Here is a 16928-nt window from a genome sequence, read left to right on the forward strand (position 1 = left end):
TCATAACTTGTTATCTGTTACTTTTCTTGCAATGTTAGTTCCTTCAGTCAAGAGCCATGCTGAATGTGTAGGCACCAATCCAAGCAGTTCCAGTCTTGATTTTTGCCTCTGAAGGCTTACATAAAACAACTATTAGCAATTTCTCTAGCTAGAGATAGAAATCATATTCTGGAGTCTCATTATATGTTACTTTAGTGTTTAAGCTGAGTCTGACTGTCAGGTGTAGGTGCTATAAGGGGTAGGCCCCCTCTGGCCCAGAGAATTGTCAGGATGTGGAAGGGATGACACTATCCCCCAGGTGCACTCTGATGTTATTTTCTTGCCCGCCACATCTTTTATCTTACTTCAATTAGGGAGCTGGTTCCGCTGGGTGATACATCAGGGTCTATCAAAGGAATTTCTTTGTGGGTCTCCTCCTCCCCTACACCACACCCCTACCACTTTCTTGATGCTACTGAGCACTGTTATCTTGGACAAAACCCCCATGGGCCATGTACAACAGAACTATCTGTGCCACCTGGAATCTATGCCACATCCGTCTGTTGGACCCCAATGAAGCCCCTCAGTGGGGCGATCTAGATTTTGACCAGTAGTTCAACAAGGTTCATGCCCTATTGTGAGTCAACTGACAGGGTGCCAATGTGAACTCAAATCAATTCATTTTAACAGTCTCAGAATGAGCAAGAATCAATTTGACAGGCATGCATTGTCTTCAGGGTCAGTTCTCACCTCTCCATAGTAAATTTCCTTTTTTAACAGTACTGCAGAGAATCAAAAGTTTAGATCAACTCAAGTCTCTTCATTTATCTGGGGTGGATCCCCCATTACTTTGATTTGATTTTGTTTTGTTCTGACTAGATTCACCCACACTGATTGGACTCCCACATGTGAAATTGCTACAAGCACAGCAGCTCTGCTCTGCATTCTGAGTGCTCATCAATCCCACTCAGGCTTTGATCCCCAGTCATCACCACTGCATCTCAGAACCTTTCTGCAGTGCATTATGTGGTATGATTAACATCATCAATGCTGCTGCTGCTTCTCCTGTTTAACTCAGACATTCTTAAGCATTGCTATATTTTTAAGTTCAATTAAAATCAGTTTTAAATTTGTGTAGTTCAACAAGCAGAAACTCTTGAATTAAAACTCTTAGATGGGTTTTAAGTGTCATTTGTGATCCTGCTAAAGGTATTAAGAAATCAGAAAAAGAAGTGATGATTGGAAAAGGACAGTTAGTTTCTAAATAAAATTTAAATATTGAAGCTGTTTTCATAGAATCATACAAGCAGAGCTGGAAGGGACCTCAGGATGTCATCTATTCCAGCCACCTACTCAAGGCAGGACCATCTATGACTAAATCATCCTAATTACATGTCTATCTGACCTGCTTTTAAAAGCTTCCAAGGATGGTGACAACACTCAAGATAGCCTGTTCCAGTGTTTAGCCATCCTCAGGAGATAGTATTGAACTTTAAGGATTTTTTTAATAGATGTCCTCACTGGTTACATTATCAAAACAATTATTAAAGCGTTTAATTTATTCAAGCCTGAAATAAAAAAAATAATTACAAATTACACTAATTATGCATGAGGGAGGGGTTGTTTCACAAAAATATACATATATTTTAATTACTTAATTACAAATCTTTAACTAAAAATAATTTGAGCAGCTTTAGCTTATAGTAAAAATTATCTTTTCCCTTAAAGAAAGAGAGCCAAAAGATGAGTTTGAAAGATGTTGTACTGTTATGCAGACAACAAATAAATAAACCAAGGTAATTAGCTTTTCTAACTCTGTCCACAAGTATCCTATATTTTGTCAATAAAGAACAAAGAATACCTCTTGCAGCTGCCCCAGGTATCTGGTTGTCACAGCAGAGGTAGACTCTTATTTTTGTTTTCTTTTTCTGTGCTCTCAAAGTATTTCATCAGTACTGATCATTTTGTATTGTTCATCAGGTCATACAAACCATGTGTAGGAGCAACCCATATTTTGTTAGTCATCCACAAGGTAGAAAATTATTCTTTCCTTCTCTCCATTTCACTTTCATATCATGTTTTGTTATGCATGATGACAAACTCATTACAAGAGCTGGTCAAACATTTTCAGTGGACACTTTTTATAACTCTTTCATTTTTCTTCCTAAAAATGTATTTTCACAGACATTGTCTCCCACACCCCTTTATTATTATTTTTTGTTCAAGATACTAAAATGTAATTTTTTGGGCCTTTTATCTGAAAACAAAAATTTACCTTTCCCAGAAAGAATCCTCTCCATTAAAGTGTTAAAATCTGGGATTGTCTCAAGCATGAGTATGATCTTGGAAACATGAAAATAAGAAACCATAACATCCTTGAATTTCTTGGCAACATAAATCACTGCAAACAAATGACTGTCTCAAATATATCTGATGGACATCATTAAGCTAAAATCTAGTTTTTTATTGTTTTTGTCACAAATAATCCTAAACACTACTAGATATGCTCCAATTATTAAAGCAAACACTTAACTAAATATTTCCTATAATACTTAACTATGTGTTTTGTACATTTGCCAGCTCTTCTTATACAAAAAATACTATCAGAATGTTTTTTTAATTTCACATAATCTCTTACACCCACACTGTAACAGGGAACCACAGCCCTGTTTCTAGGAAGCAGAATGGCCCCTTTTAAGGCCAGAGTCTTCAGCCTGCTAGCAGAGCAGGATGGGGCTATCACATGACTGTGTGAGAGCTCAGGCCAGAGCTATATAAGCCCTGGGCTGAGCTAGCCAAGGTGGTGGGCATGGCATGGGCATGGGCATGGGCATGGGCATGGGCATGGGCATGGGCATGTGCTGTGGCATAATGTAGGCTCCTGAACGCTTCAGGAAACTAGGAAGCAGTCCTGCAAGTGAGAGCACCAGGCAGAGTGACCCAGAGATGTGGAGCCATGGGTAAGCAGGCTAACTGCCTCTGTTGTTTGTTATAGCCCGGGGGCTTAGGGTTTGTGTTTTAGTTTAAACTGGTGGTTTGCAGATTAAGTTACAGGGGAGGTAGAGACCTTGGTGCCCAGAGGGGTGCAACTATGGGGGCCAGAAAATCTGGCACGACGGGGGTGCAGCTATAGGGGTTGGAGTCCTGTGCCACAGGGGTGCAGCAACACAGGGCCAGGGGCCCAGAGATGAGAGTAAGATTGATTGGAGCTAAGTACCTCAAAGCTGGGTCCAACACAGTGGGTCTAAGATGGCTTAGATACATAAAAAGGGTCAGATGCTGAGTTGGCTGAGACTCCAACAGAGGGAGCAGTATGCATATGAAACCTGTGAGGCATAGGACATGGTAGAGGGGTGGTATGGAGCCAGCCCCTAAGGCTGAAGCTCCTCATCTCTAGGTGTGTGAGAGCAAAAACCAGATCTGGGAAGCCCTGGGGCAGGCTTCTTTTTGAGAACCCAAAGAAACATCAAGACGTGATATGAAATGAAGGGGAGTCTGTTCCCAGAAGTAAATTCAAATAAAAAGAGCATCTGGGTTGCCTCCAGGGGTTCTCAAATGCCTCTGGGGATGGCACCCTGTTACACACGTGCTTAACTCTATACACAGGAGTAGTGCCATTAACTTAATTGATACTACTCATCTGTGAGGGGATAGATAGCTCTACAAATATGCACAGAAGTGAGCAAATATTTCTTTTTGTTTGTGTGCATCTTTCCCACCAGAGAAGAAGGCCACAAACATTTTAAATCTCTGGAAACACGAGGGAGCTTCTACAGAATTTTCTACAGGAAAAATAAAGGATGTCAAAGAAATGAGTATTCTGGGAGTCTTATTTGAAACCTGGGGCACAGAAACTTCCCTTCATGGGAGATCTGAGGGAAAATTTTTAAACTAGCATTGTGTCAACCAAACCTAAAATCATGTCAGGCTAGCACTGCACACCTGTCACATAAAAGTCTCTTGTTGTAAACTAAGAAAATCACCACAAGAGGGAAGATTGTGTTCAGGGTTATTGTGAGATCCTTCTTCTTCAGCTGTATCACCACAAGATTGGTCCCCTTGCCTTTGACAGGACCGGAGGGGAAGGAATGGAGCCTTAGAGGAACCCAAGATTTCCACTGCATATGGAGGGGAGAAGACTCACATCTGGAAGACCTGCTGGGGGGGGATGCTTTTCGGAAGAATGAAAAAAAGAAGTTTTGCTTGGAAATTAAGTTGTAGAGGTCATGGCACCTATTTTTCCTCTTCTGTTTCTCAGACCTCTTGGAACTAAATAGTAAGGCAGGTGGGTGAAAAAGAGACGAGGTGATGACAGATTGGCTAAATCCAGATTATTTACATTGCACTCCAGCCATGGGACTCTATCCATTATTACAATATCTTCTGTTCCATTGCAATGACCTTCATAAAAAATTAAGCTCAAAATATTCTGCGTCCACACAGTTCCTAAGAAGGAAATGTATTTATCTGATGAGTATTTCTAAAATTAAGGGTAATAATTCAAGAGAAATATAGCAACTCTGATCAGACTCCACCTAAACAGCACTAATAGCTTTTAGGCATCTAACTCTAAATTCAAGCCTATTCCACCCTGCCTGAGTCCAGGGTTTTTTCATGCAAAATACATTAACAGCATTGAGAGGAGGAAACAGAACAAAAATTTCCTCCCATTCAGAGAAGTGCCTGCCTCATTGATTTACAGTCAAGCTCCATCTTGTTTGTCTCCTTCAAGCTACAAAATTGGCATTCCTTTCCATGCAGTGGGCCAGCTAGGAACATAAGAACATAAATATCATTTACTGGGTCAGCCTATGGGTTCATTTAGCTTAATATTCGGTCTCACACAGTGGCAGTGTGGATGCTGTGGGGGGTGGTGACCAGGGGCTGTCCCAATTCTTCCACTCCCTGCTCCTCTACCATTACAGCTTCCAACAATTGCTTTATGTCCCCTAGTTCTAGTATTTTGAGAGATAAATAATAAAACCCTATACACTTTCTATTCATCATTTAATATTTTGTAGACGTCTATCATGTCATCCCTCAAGGATCTTTAAGAGGAGGCTTGATGTCTACCTGGCTGGCATCATTTGAGCCTGGTTTTCTCTCTTGCCTAGGGCAGGGTGTTGGACTTAATGATTTACAAGTTTCCTTCTGACCTTACTTCTATGAATCTATGAATTTCTTTTCTACTCTAAAGAGTTCTATCCTATTTTGTATCTTTAAACATGGAAGCCCTTCCTTACCCCTCATTATTGTTGATGCCCTTTTGTAGTGGGTTGTCCCTCCTTTAGCCTGACTCAGGAGCCAGGTTCCTTTTAAAGGCCAGTTGGCTCTTAGTTCATTTCCAGTACATTTATTTTACAAATGGAAACCTTGTCCCCCCAGCAGACAAAGCAAGCAATAGCATAAACAAATGAGCAAATTACAAACAAACATAAAACCACTGGTCTTTCCTCAGACTTCGAGACTTCTGACCTAATTCCTTTATCAAGAATAGATGTCCTAGCACTGGCTAATCTTCCAAGAAGCTTCTCTCACTTGTGACTCAGTGGGTGCATCTATACTTGCAATTAGTGCAGGTGAATAATTTGCTCCCAGGTGTGCCATTTGAATGTGCATCCAGGAGCCAATAACTCTAGAGCAAGCATTAGTGTTCTTCACATATATCTGCCGTCAAAGACCTAGTCTTGTAACTTTGAGCTTCAGTTCAGGTTCTGGAAGTTTCACGAGGACAAAACAAAGGCCTTTACCAACACCAGAATGCCTTCTTCCATCAGTTTCTAAATTGTAAGATTCTGTTTCACAGTATGGGAACTCTTTAGAGCTGCTTATCAAAATTGATATAGATTTTTTTAAAACATGCAAATAAAATATTCCTCTCTAGAATGTTTTGGAATTCTTTCCCCAAACTTCCCATTGTTTACAAGCCACAATATACAGGATACATTTTGTTTTGTATTTAAGTAGTAAACAGAAGAATTCATGCTTTGAAGGGGTACTTGTTCACTCTAAAAAACAGTAATTAAACATGGCACCTGTCCAATCAACAGATTAACTCTTGTGTAACTTGTTCTCTCCAGTTCTTCTTTATTATTGTTCATCTACTCTGCAAAGAGTGAATAAGCTGGTAAAGTGTAAGTGGTCTGAAAACTGGGTGGAGCTGGTCCGCTAGGTTGCAGCCCCATGCCATGCTCTGGGTGCAGAAATCTGTGGGGGCATGTCCCCCCCTACCACATCGCCTATACTTTTCTGCCCCACTGCCGTGTTGCCTGTGTCCTCCCCTGATCCCATAGACTTACCTCAAGGGAGCTGTGGGAGCTATTGTCCACCATGCTGCCCTGTGCATCCCACTCTCCTCAGCCCCAAGCAGCCCCTTTCAGGCTGGAACTCTGTCAGCCTACAAGGAGAAACCCATGGCTTCCCACATTGTTCTCCTTTAAGATGAAAATGGCATTTTTCTGTAGCAAATTAAAACCCTGGATTCCTGATAATACAAGATATGTGTGGGACTGTTATCATGACTGGTTTGCATTTTTTCATCAGTGAGCTTGTTTTTCCAGGGATAGCAAGGCAGCAGTAGCAAGGCAACTCATGGTCACACTGTGGTAAATTCTTACATTTCCCCTAATGCCATGTCTCCCCAACACTGGCCATGAGCAGGCAATTGACTTCACTTTTTAAAAGACTGAATATTTAACTCTCTGTGTGTGTGTGTGTGTGTGTGTGTGTGTGTAACATACATACATACATACATGCATACATGCACATATTTATTTAAATACCCAGTAACTTAAAAGTGGGGTTCTAATTCCTGTTCTTGGCACAGTGTAAGTGTGAGATTTGAAACAACCTCTTCTGCCAGCCTACATTCTCTGCTCTTTTCTGGGCTGGGCAAACACTGAAGACATAATCCTAGCAGAAATGAGAGGTGGCATTTAAAGCTAGTGGAGGAATTCTCTCAGTGTACAAAAAAGAAATATTTAAGAGCCTGGTGACTACACATTATGTCATCAAATGAAGGAGTTTAGTTAGGTACAACATTTATCCTTCCACCTAATGTAACTGATTAGACTTCTTTCTACGTGACAGGTTTGCAAGCCACACCTCCAAGTCAAAGCTCTGGAAGTTGTAGAAAACCACTGACAACTTGCTCTTCAATTGATGACTGAAAACTGGCCGCCTCTTCTCCAAACCCACAGTGGGGAGACAGAGAGAGAGGACAAAAACTGAGCAGTGTAGACTCAGAAATTTCTCTACAGAAACTGAATGCTGGAGAACTCTCCTGCCATGGAAAGAGACTTGCAAGGACAGAACTGATTCATGCACTGAGAACTGTGTACTGAAAGAAGCATATGGCTATCAGGAAAAATCACAACTCACTATCCAAGTTTCTGTATGTTATAACCTGTGAACAATTTAGTTTAATAAAATATGACAATGCATCAGAAAAAAAAATCTTGATCTCATACAAGAAGTCCTGAGACACATGCGACCATGTAGTCATAACTAAAGTAACTAAAACAGTATTATAAAGTAGTTGCAATTATCTATTTTCCTGGCTGTGACCATCTCCCAACACTTGTGGTACTGGCAGGAGTGGGAGGGGGTGGGCGGGAGGGGAGGTTAAAGATTAGCAAAGGGTGGAGGTTAAAGATTAGCAAAAGCAGCTACATAAACCTCTTGTGTGACTTCTTATGCAAAGGCAATTACATCCCAGGAAATACCAGATCCTGACCATCTACCAGGAAATCCTTCCTCTTTTATACCAAACTATGAGTGTGGCCTGGTGCTCCAACTATTCTGCTTGCAGTACTATGGAGCAGTCCAGGGGACCAGAAATCACAAATTCTCAGAGAATACTCCCACAGTTTCGTAGTTAAATCAAACCTCTATATAAAAAAACTAAATAACACTTTATTAGACATCTATTTTTCTTAAATTTACAGCAAAGACTGCAACATCCTCTTGAAGCCCTTCTAGACATGTTATTTTATGAGTTGAGATATTTGTGTGCTATTTCTATGTAACACCTTTTGACATCCTAGAACCCTGATACCATGGTGATAAGTGTCAATAGGTTCCATATCTTCAATTTGCACAAAACCACAGATAGTAATTTAACCATTTTATACTGCAAACAAAAATATTTTTATTTTCCATGGCCCACTTTCTATCCTTACAAATTGGAAATCAGCTTACATTGCTTCTTCATGATCCCAGATGTAGTTGAAAGGCAGGTCTTTCATTTTCTCCTTCAAAACCTCTCCAAACCTCTCATTCTGTGCCACTGTCATTATGTTCTTCCAGTCTCCAACAATACCTGGCAGGAGAGAAAACAAGGGGACATTAGTGCTCAGATGCATGGATGCTTCTGGGACACTCTTTCATTCTGGATAAAACCTGTGCCCTTCAGAAGTACTACACGCTACTAGAGGGGAACATTCCTTCAGAGCCTGCTATCTCAGTTTCTCAAACTATAACCCTTCATGGCACTGCAGATGTGGAGGTATATTTCCAGAAGTTTGGCAGAGTTAAACAGAATAGACAACCGCAGATCAGATTTTTTAAATTAGAGTTGTGTGTATGAAATTCCATGGATAAAACTAGGAACATATCAATAATTTACTATCTGATTATGTGGTAAAAGCTTTTATTTTTGTGAACTGGACCGTTATAGCATTCAACAGCCTTAGCAGAGAATGCCACTCCTCTTTTAACATATATATCGTTGGTGATAATTGGATTTTTGGCTCCTAATAATAGCTCCTGTGAAAATTATAATAGGCCAAATTCACTTGAACACAACTTGGACTGAATTTGATTTAATTTGATTAAATTGTTTCAGACAAGGTTTGTTCTTCTTTAGAATAATTGTCCTATACAGCTTAGATATAATGCTCTTGTAATGATTTCTTCCATAATAGAGGATAGAAGATAAATTAGTAAAAGTATGAACAATCCGATATTAAACTCCAGTGTAAGGGCTACAGGATAAACGCCTCTTCTTTGGGTAAATCTTTTATTAGACCAACTAAATAGTTGGGAAAAGTTGTTCTTTAGAAGCTTTTTTTGTGTCTGAAAGCCTGCAAAGACCACATTTCCCAACTGTTGCCTTGGTCTAATAAAAGATATCTCATTTACCCAAATGACCTTGTCTGCCTATGTCCTTAGACCAACACAGCTGCAACCCACATCCCCAGATAATTGGCTAGCTACATTTTTTAAGATAAGTCATCTTAGGGAACCTGAACTGATTTGTCTCCTGATTAGTGAAGCTGCCAGGAACTTCCTGAATTGTCTCTGAAAATGCCAAATACTCCTCAGTTCCTGTGTACAACACCCAGATGTCTTGAAGTCACCTGACCGGCTATCATGAAGCAAGGCACCAAACTGGGTCATGTGGATTGCCCTCCTTGAACAGGCACTTGGAAGTTATATGGAGCAACAGCTAAGTCAAGGTACCTACTGAGATTGCTTTGAATCCTGATCCATACTTCAATCCAGTCCCCTTTGCATCAAGTCCTTCCACTGTAGCTCCTGGTTCAGTCTAGATTCTCTGTGTCTCACTGGATCAACCAAGTTCCCCATTCTCTGGCAACATCTTGCTTGGTCCACCTCCCAAGGCCAGAGTCGCTCCAGCACAAGTCAAGCGTCCTTCCTTGTATCTTTTGGAGGGCTGTCCCTGAAGTTCAAATTACTAGAAGCCAGACCTTGTCTTTATTTAGGGGTGACACTCTTCCTCTCCAGTAAAAGTTTGTGTGCTTGTTCACCAATATCTAGGAATCGTATCAACCCTGTAAAAGGAAGGGCAGTGTCCCCCATCACTCAGACTGTTAGGGCAGGGTCATGCCACCTTCAGCTGACCTGAACAAAACATTGCTGTTTTTAGCCTTCAGGATATTGTGCCTGAGACCATTATCCAGTGAGAAACGCCCCCACTCTCAAATCTTACTCCCACAGAGTCCTCTGTTCCCTAGGCTTGGAACATTCTCAGTTTTTGAAGGTCCTTAAAATTACGTTTAACTCACCTTGTATTCATCTTTCATCATATTTGGCCACATCTACCTTACCTTTGCAAAGACATTGTCCCTTGTCCTTCTCCAGATCACCTGGCAGGTTCTTATAGTTGTCCCTGAAATCCTTCTTCATGTTTTCAAATGTAGCTTTCTTCACCACAGTGTGCAGGTCATCTTCACTCAACTCCTTGCCCAAGAAGTCACATATTCTCAACACAGTACCTCTGAGATCCTGCACAGTGCATTTTTTAAATTTTCCCTTTTCCCATTTAAAAAAGTAAGGAACAAATGACGGTAAAAGAGCTAAACAAGGATGGGAAAGCAAAGGTCTGTCTTTGTGTATGGAATCACAGGGCTGGTACTATTTGTGACCAGATATGTTATGATTTTTGGTATTCTGTATTCTGGTGTCATTTTTTAATCAAGACACCTATCTGAGAGCTATATTTAGAAAGCTTCAGCATCTCACAGACAGAACCATTTAGTGACCTTTTTGTTGCAAGTTTTTTTGGTCATGTGCCTGTAACCATTCTTTCAAATAACTGAGTATAACTTATTTTTATTTTTAAGGCATAACCAATGGCAGGCAGTGCTTGGTGCAGTGCCCCTATTTTACGTATTCATCCAATGGCTATAGAACTTGTGCAAAAGTGGCAGACCAGGGTTTGAAGCCTTCCTCAGCCTTGAGGGCTTCAACTCACATCTCCCACCTTCCAGGAAAGTGCTCAAACCAGCAAGGCTATCAGCTAGGCTATAGAAGTACTGCTCATTCTCTGCCACTTTGCTGTTAAAAATTTAGGATTCACTAAGAGGAAGAAGGAGAAAATGGGAGAATAATTCTATAGCCTAGTGGCTAGGATACAGTGATGGGAGCCCTGAGTCCTTGTTTGGAGGATTCCTTATGCACTTAATTATTAAATAGGCATTCAATAAAATATAGGACCACTTCTCTTATACGTAAGTGCCCTAACCTCTGGACCAAGGAGTCATCTTCTTTCTGTGTAGACTTAGGAACCCTGACTGCCTAAGTAGAAGGTGATTGTGATGGGATCCTGATGGAAGGGGATTGTGCAAATCTCACTCTGATTCAGTTGTGCCACTCAAAGTCTTATTGAAAAGTATCTGATCAAGGAGTTTCACTGAAATCCATTAGACCTTGTAACAATGAAACCAATGTACCAGGATGTGGATACACATACATCTGGAGTCTTTTCAAAAGGGTTGCAGAGCAATATGGGGGCATTTAGAGTTTTCCATGCTTCTGGGCTTTGCTGGTTGCCACATGGGGATAGGAAGGATTTTTTTCCCTTTCTTATTGCTACATGTGTCAGGGTTGAGGGGGTTTTTTGTTTATTTTTGGGGTTGTTTCTTGCCTTCCTCAGAAAAACAGGGTGTTGGAAGCAGCCAAGAATGGGGATTTTAGGTGGGATGATTCTGCTGGGACAAGAACCTGGAGGTTCTTGGCTAGGGGGTCCTGCCTTTCTGATCAGGGTCAGACCAATAGCCATATTTTGGGTCAGGAAGTTATTTTAGTCCCTGATTAGACTGGGACAGGCTGTGGGGAGGCTGGGCTTCATCTTCACCTGAGGGCATGTCCCTCTTCCTTGAATCTCCCAACTTCATTTCAACATTCCTTGCAACAGCAGTAGCAGTGGGATTTTCTAAATGTGCATTGTGCTGTTGAACATTCACCTCTTCAAAGTACATGGGCCCATGAGTCAGGGAGGAGCCTCTCTAAAATCCACTTCACATAGAGGAATGTACAGCCCATGGTGAGGAGAGAGACAGAGTGTGGCCTACTGTTTACTGGTATTCTTAACTACAGTGATAGTCACTGACCTTACCTTTTTCATCTCTTCATAAGTCAGGAAGAGGATATTGAAATCATCCCTGTGGTCGTACCAGCCTCTGACATGATTCAGCCATGAGCTGCTAGGCACTCAGGAACTAAAATATTAGAATAACAAAAACATGAATGATCTCTAACAGAAGAATAAGCACATTCTCAGTATTTTTAGCCCTCCCAATCACCAGGAGCAGGGTTGTGGAAGCAATTAATATACTACTTTTTTCTTGTCTTTCCTATGTCCTGGTTAATGGATATTTAGGCACAATTCCCAAATTATTCCCAGAAATATATTTTCATTTCCTGTTTATATTCACAGCCTCATTGTGGTATATATTCTGTCTTAAACACATGGTGGAGGCTAAGCCCTATCCTATCTTAGGTTTGTGAGGACAACCAACTTTAAATTTTACATGATAATAAATGACTCATTTGTCTCTTACTATACACATCAGTAACAGCAAGGAATGTACAGACCACACAGGACAAAATACCTCTTCTCATAATTATGCTTTTACTTTTTATATAATATTTTTCATTGCTTTGGTGGACTGCTGATTATAATCCAATGGCTTTTTTTTTCTGTAATAACTGTTTCCTTAGGGTGGGGAATGGGGCAAGAGGGGCTTTATTTTCACTCTTTTCAGTCTTCTAGTCTGGCAACCCATAAAATTCAGCAACAGCTTCAGCAACAATAGATGATTTTTAATGAATTAAAGAATCAGATGGGCAGAATATCACTACAGACATCCAAATTTTATTACTGATTTTACTCTGTGCTTTCATTTTCAGTGGGTGCATCTACACAAGCTGCTACATCACTGCAGCAATGCTGTAGCTATAGTACTTCCTAAAGCAAGTCTAAATGATGGAGCAGTAACAGCTATGCAGTTGGGTGCCATAGCCTACATTTTTGGGAATGCTGCATTGTAAGAAACATGAAAGGAAAGCTTTTGGGGTTTAGCTTGGTGGGATAACATAATAGTGAAGTGTTTCTAATAATAGCATAAAACCATATTTATGTTTTCTTTGTACAGTGATCATCCTCACAGGCTCAGCTCGGTTATTTCAGTGCATCAGCCTAGAAATGTATTTGTATCTTGATTAGGATGTTTCAGGGGAAGTACTCATTTGAGATAAATGAGGCAAGTTGTACTTTACTGATATAACGACATGTTCGATAATGAGCCCTGGCTGCTACTACAGTCACTGCAGCTTTGGACTCTTGTGTTATATGGGAGGGTAAGCAAGGGAGGAAGAGACTCATTCTGACCAGCTCCAGCTTCTGTACAAGTTGCCAGTGGATCTAAAATTGACCTGGATTGTGCTCAGGCCAGAGAAGGCTTTTCCTTTTAGCAAAAATACCTTACCTTTCCCAGCTAAAAACCTCTCCATGCAAATATTGAAATCTGGCATTTCCTTAAGGGTGATAACAGTCTTGGAAAAATGAAAAAAAGGAGACCAGGACATCCTTTGGGGTTCCTGGCAACATAAATAACCTACAAGATTAAAGGAACCAGGCTCTCACATACATTACAGAAAAACCTTGGGGTTACTGAGTTGTGGTTCCCATACCAGGGGCATTCTTCTATGAGAAATAAAGACAGTGGAATAGGCAAGCATGCTGGAGAAGACAACGAACCACAGAAACCTTCCTCAGCTGGAGATCCAAAGGACAATGTAATAAATTGACATTGTTCCAACGGTTCTTACCCTTCCTTCCAAAACCATGGTATCCTATCACTATGCACAGCAAACATGATTAAATTTTACATTAAAAAAAAAGAAGGAATGGAGCAGAAGCCTGAACTTGAACACCCTATTCACAGGGAGGGGACTTTTTCCTTGGAAAGGGCTGTTGAAGGAGGTTGGAGATGAAAGGTTGCCAATTTTAGACTTTTCTGTATTCATTTTTATTAAAATAAAGTGACCATATCACCTACTTTTTAATTAATGTTTATGTCTTCTATGAGACGTAAAGAGAGTGGAACAGGCACTGGAGAAGACAACAAACAGCAGAAATTTCTGTCATCTGGAGACCCAAAGGACAATGTGAGAAATTGATATTGTTCCACAGTTCTTACCTTTCCTTCAAAACCATGGTAGGCTATCACTATGCACAGCAAGCAGGAACAAATGTTAAAGGAAAGCACCAGAGTGGAAGAAGACAGCATGAACCTATGAGTCCCTTTCACATGAGTTGAGTCACCACTCAGGCCATGTCTTTATCTTCAATGAATTCTTAGGGAAAGGAATGGAGTCTTCAAGGAATCTGAACATTCCTAATCACAGAGGGGACTTTCTCCTTGGAAAGGGCTTTTGAAGGAGGTTGGAGATGAGAGGTTGCTAACTTTAGACTTCTCTGTATTCATTTTAATTTCAATTAAGAGATCGCATCACCTACTTTTACTCTTCTGTTCTTCAGACCTCTTGAAACTAAATAGTAAGGCAGGTGAGTGGTAAAGAGATGAGGTGAAGGATGGCTGGCATAATCCAATTTGTTCAGCTTGTACTCCAGCCATGGGACTCGATCTATTACTTGAATGTTTTCTGTTCCATCCCAATGGCCTTCATGAAAAATTAAGCTCAGAATATTCTGTGTCCACACAGTTCCTAAGAAAAAAATTAATGTGTATGAATTTTTGTTTCTTGCATTTATTATATGTGTATATGTTTGTTGATTACATTTTGATAACTTAGTTAAAATAATTTAATTTAATTTTTATATTTAAATGTAACTAAAACTCATAAATACATTGTAAATACAGTCTCTTTAAAACTATGCTTCATTTCATATTATGAAAAGCCAGATCCAGTAAAAGGCTTATTATATATTAAGCAACTGAGGCAGCAACTTATCCCAGCTGGGAAAGGCTCACCCATAGCTTGTCTATACCCGAAATCCAATTTATACCAGTCACAATGCCCAGGGGCCACTTTCAAACACAATAGAAACTGCAGTCTCAAAAGTGGCCTAAGATAATTGCTCCGATGCAATGTTGAAATTCTAACAAAAGCTGTCCCTGTGCATAATTATAATGGTAAAGAGGGGATAAATAAAGACCTCAGACCAAAACCAGTTTCTTCAACCTTTACAAAGATGATACAAATCTGACCTGATTTGGGATATGTAACTAGGAATACATCACTGTCTCGGATTTCAAACTCCTCCAGTGAATCAATTAATTCAGGTGTAACATAATCAGGGTGGAAATAAATCCCTTAATATTTGAACAGATATTTTTCTGAAGGCTCCATTCTTTAATAGTTTTCTCTTCAAGAAGCTAAAGACAATATCAGCTTATGTTATTTTTCATTTGTAGTCATCTCTGAAGACAAAAATTTTCTTACAACATAAAACAAGTTCTCCAAGAAAAATTCTGTGTAATATATTTCTGTACTAGGAAAGACGTGGCTGCATTGTATTTGTATTTTATTATAAATCAGTAACATTTAATGGCTAACCTCACTTCCCTCAGAATCCATTTAAACAACATGTCAGGGCTACACCTGGAGTCTAATGTTTTCTAAGAACCATGACTTATTTCTCATGCAAAGCTAAAGGAACAAACCTACATTAAAATGAATGTTGTAGCCGTAATGTTGTTCATGTCTTTTATTATTGTTATGTCACTGATATGTATCCCCCTTACTCTTGCCTGCCCCATCACTTGTATTTCATGCAGGAGAAATGACCGATGTGACATAACATCTAGACTCACCACAGCCAGTCCCTGAAGCAATTCCAAATTACCATCTCCATTGCGTTATTGATTCTTTACAAGTCAAAATGGCTTTTATTTACATAATTCAACTCCTTAATCTGTGGTGTCATCCCTTCTGCCTGATAATAGAAAAATATTTCAGGCCTAGATTTTGATACCCGAGAGAATTGACGGAGAATAACCTCAATCTGTATAAACTTCTCTCAAAATAACAACAGATGTAATAATAAAAAATACCTTTAAACTTTTATGTAGTGATCATCATTAGGGCTCAAAAGACTTTGTTAATGACAGCTATTCCATTATCCTCATTTACAAATGGGGATAAGACAAAATACTCATTTAATTGTTTGGGAGAGACCTTGTTTCCCCTCGTGCCCCCTGGCATAACAAGGAATAACGGCCACAAGTTGTTGGAGAGTAGGGTTAGATTAGACATCCGTAAGAACTACTTCGCAGTCAGGGCGGCTAGGATCTGGAACCCACTTCCAAGAGAAGTGGTGCTGGCTCCTACCCTGGGGATCTTTAAGAGGAGGCTTGATGCCTACCTAGCTGAGATCATTTGAGCCCAGTTTTTTCTCTTGCCCAGGCAGGGGGTCGGACTTGAAGATCTATCTACAAGGTCCCTTCCGACCCTACTTCTATGATTCTATGAATACTGCTGAAGAGTTTTTCACAACATCATTTACCTTTTTGGCTGTCCCAATAGTCAGACACACAAGTGCAAAATCTTTTCTTCCACTTGAATGAACGAGGTTGATATTCAGATCTAGAAACTGGCAAGTACTCATATAGTACTTTCCAACCAACTGGCGAAAAACCTGACTGGAGGTTCATGCCTCTATTTACCCTTTGCCTCTTAAACTTTTCCTATCTTTGAACTGAAAAGTGAGCCCTAGCAAAAGATTACATGACATTATAAGTCCTAGAAATGTGAAGAGAGGTGTAAAAGCTGTATATGTAAACCAAATACAGAACACAACTCAACTTCCCATCACTTGCCTGAATGAAATAACAGTAAAATTATTAGACAGACTGTTTGGTTGCTTCCACTTGCGTTCTAGCCTGTCCAGGACAGCAGCATGCTCAAGGAAGATTGGGAGAGATGGACTGGATGGAGTAATGTAAACCTGGGGTAAGCAACATTTTTGGCTGGAGTGCCGAAAAAACCATAACGTCTACTTTGTAAGGATTCCTGAGTGCTGGCATGCCAGAAAAACAAAACCAGGGCAGGGGTATGTGGCAGGACACACTGCATATTAATATAGTTAATTATCATAAATGTTGCCTTTTTTAACAGTAAATACCAGGTTTTCTAAAAATTCTAAACCTGGTGACAGTAAATAAAACTCTTTATACTAC

The 16928-nt window shown here is 40.0% G+C and overlaps 1 pseudogene; it reads right to left on the reverse strand.

Annotated features, from left to right (window-relative positions):
* Nucleotides 1-8174: 8174 nt before the first annotated feature.
* LOC149873064 (amine sulfotransferase-like) lies at nt 8175-15099 on the reverse strand (annotated as a pseudogene).
* Between the last annotated feature and the right edge of the window lie 1829 nt (nt 15100-16928).

Source organism: Crocodylus siamensis, chromosome 1 (assembly GCF_052110815.1).
Source record: "Crocodylus siamensis isolate JL-2025a chromosome 1, ASM5211081v1, whole genome shotgun sequence".
Classification (NCBI taxonomy): domain Eukaryota; kingdom Metazoa; phylum Chordata; order Crocodylia; family Crocodylidae; genus Crocodylus; species Crocodylus siamensis.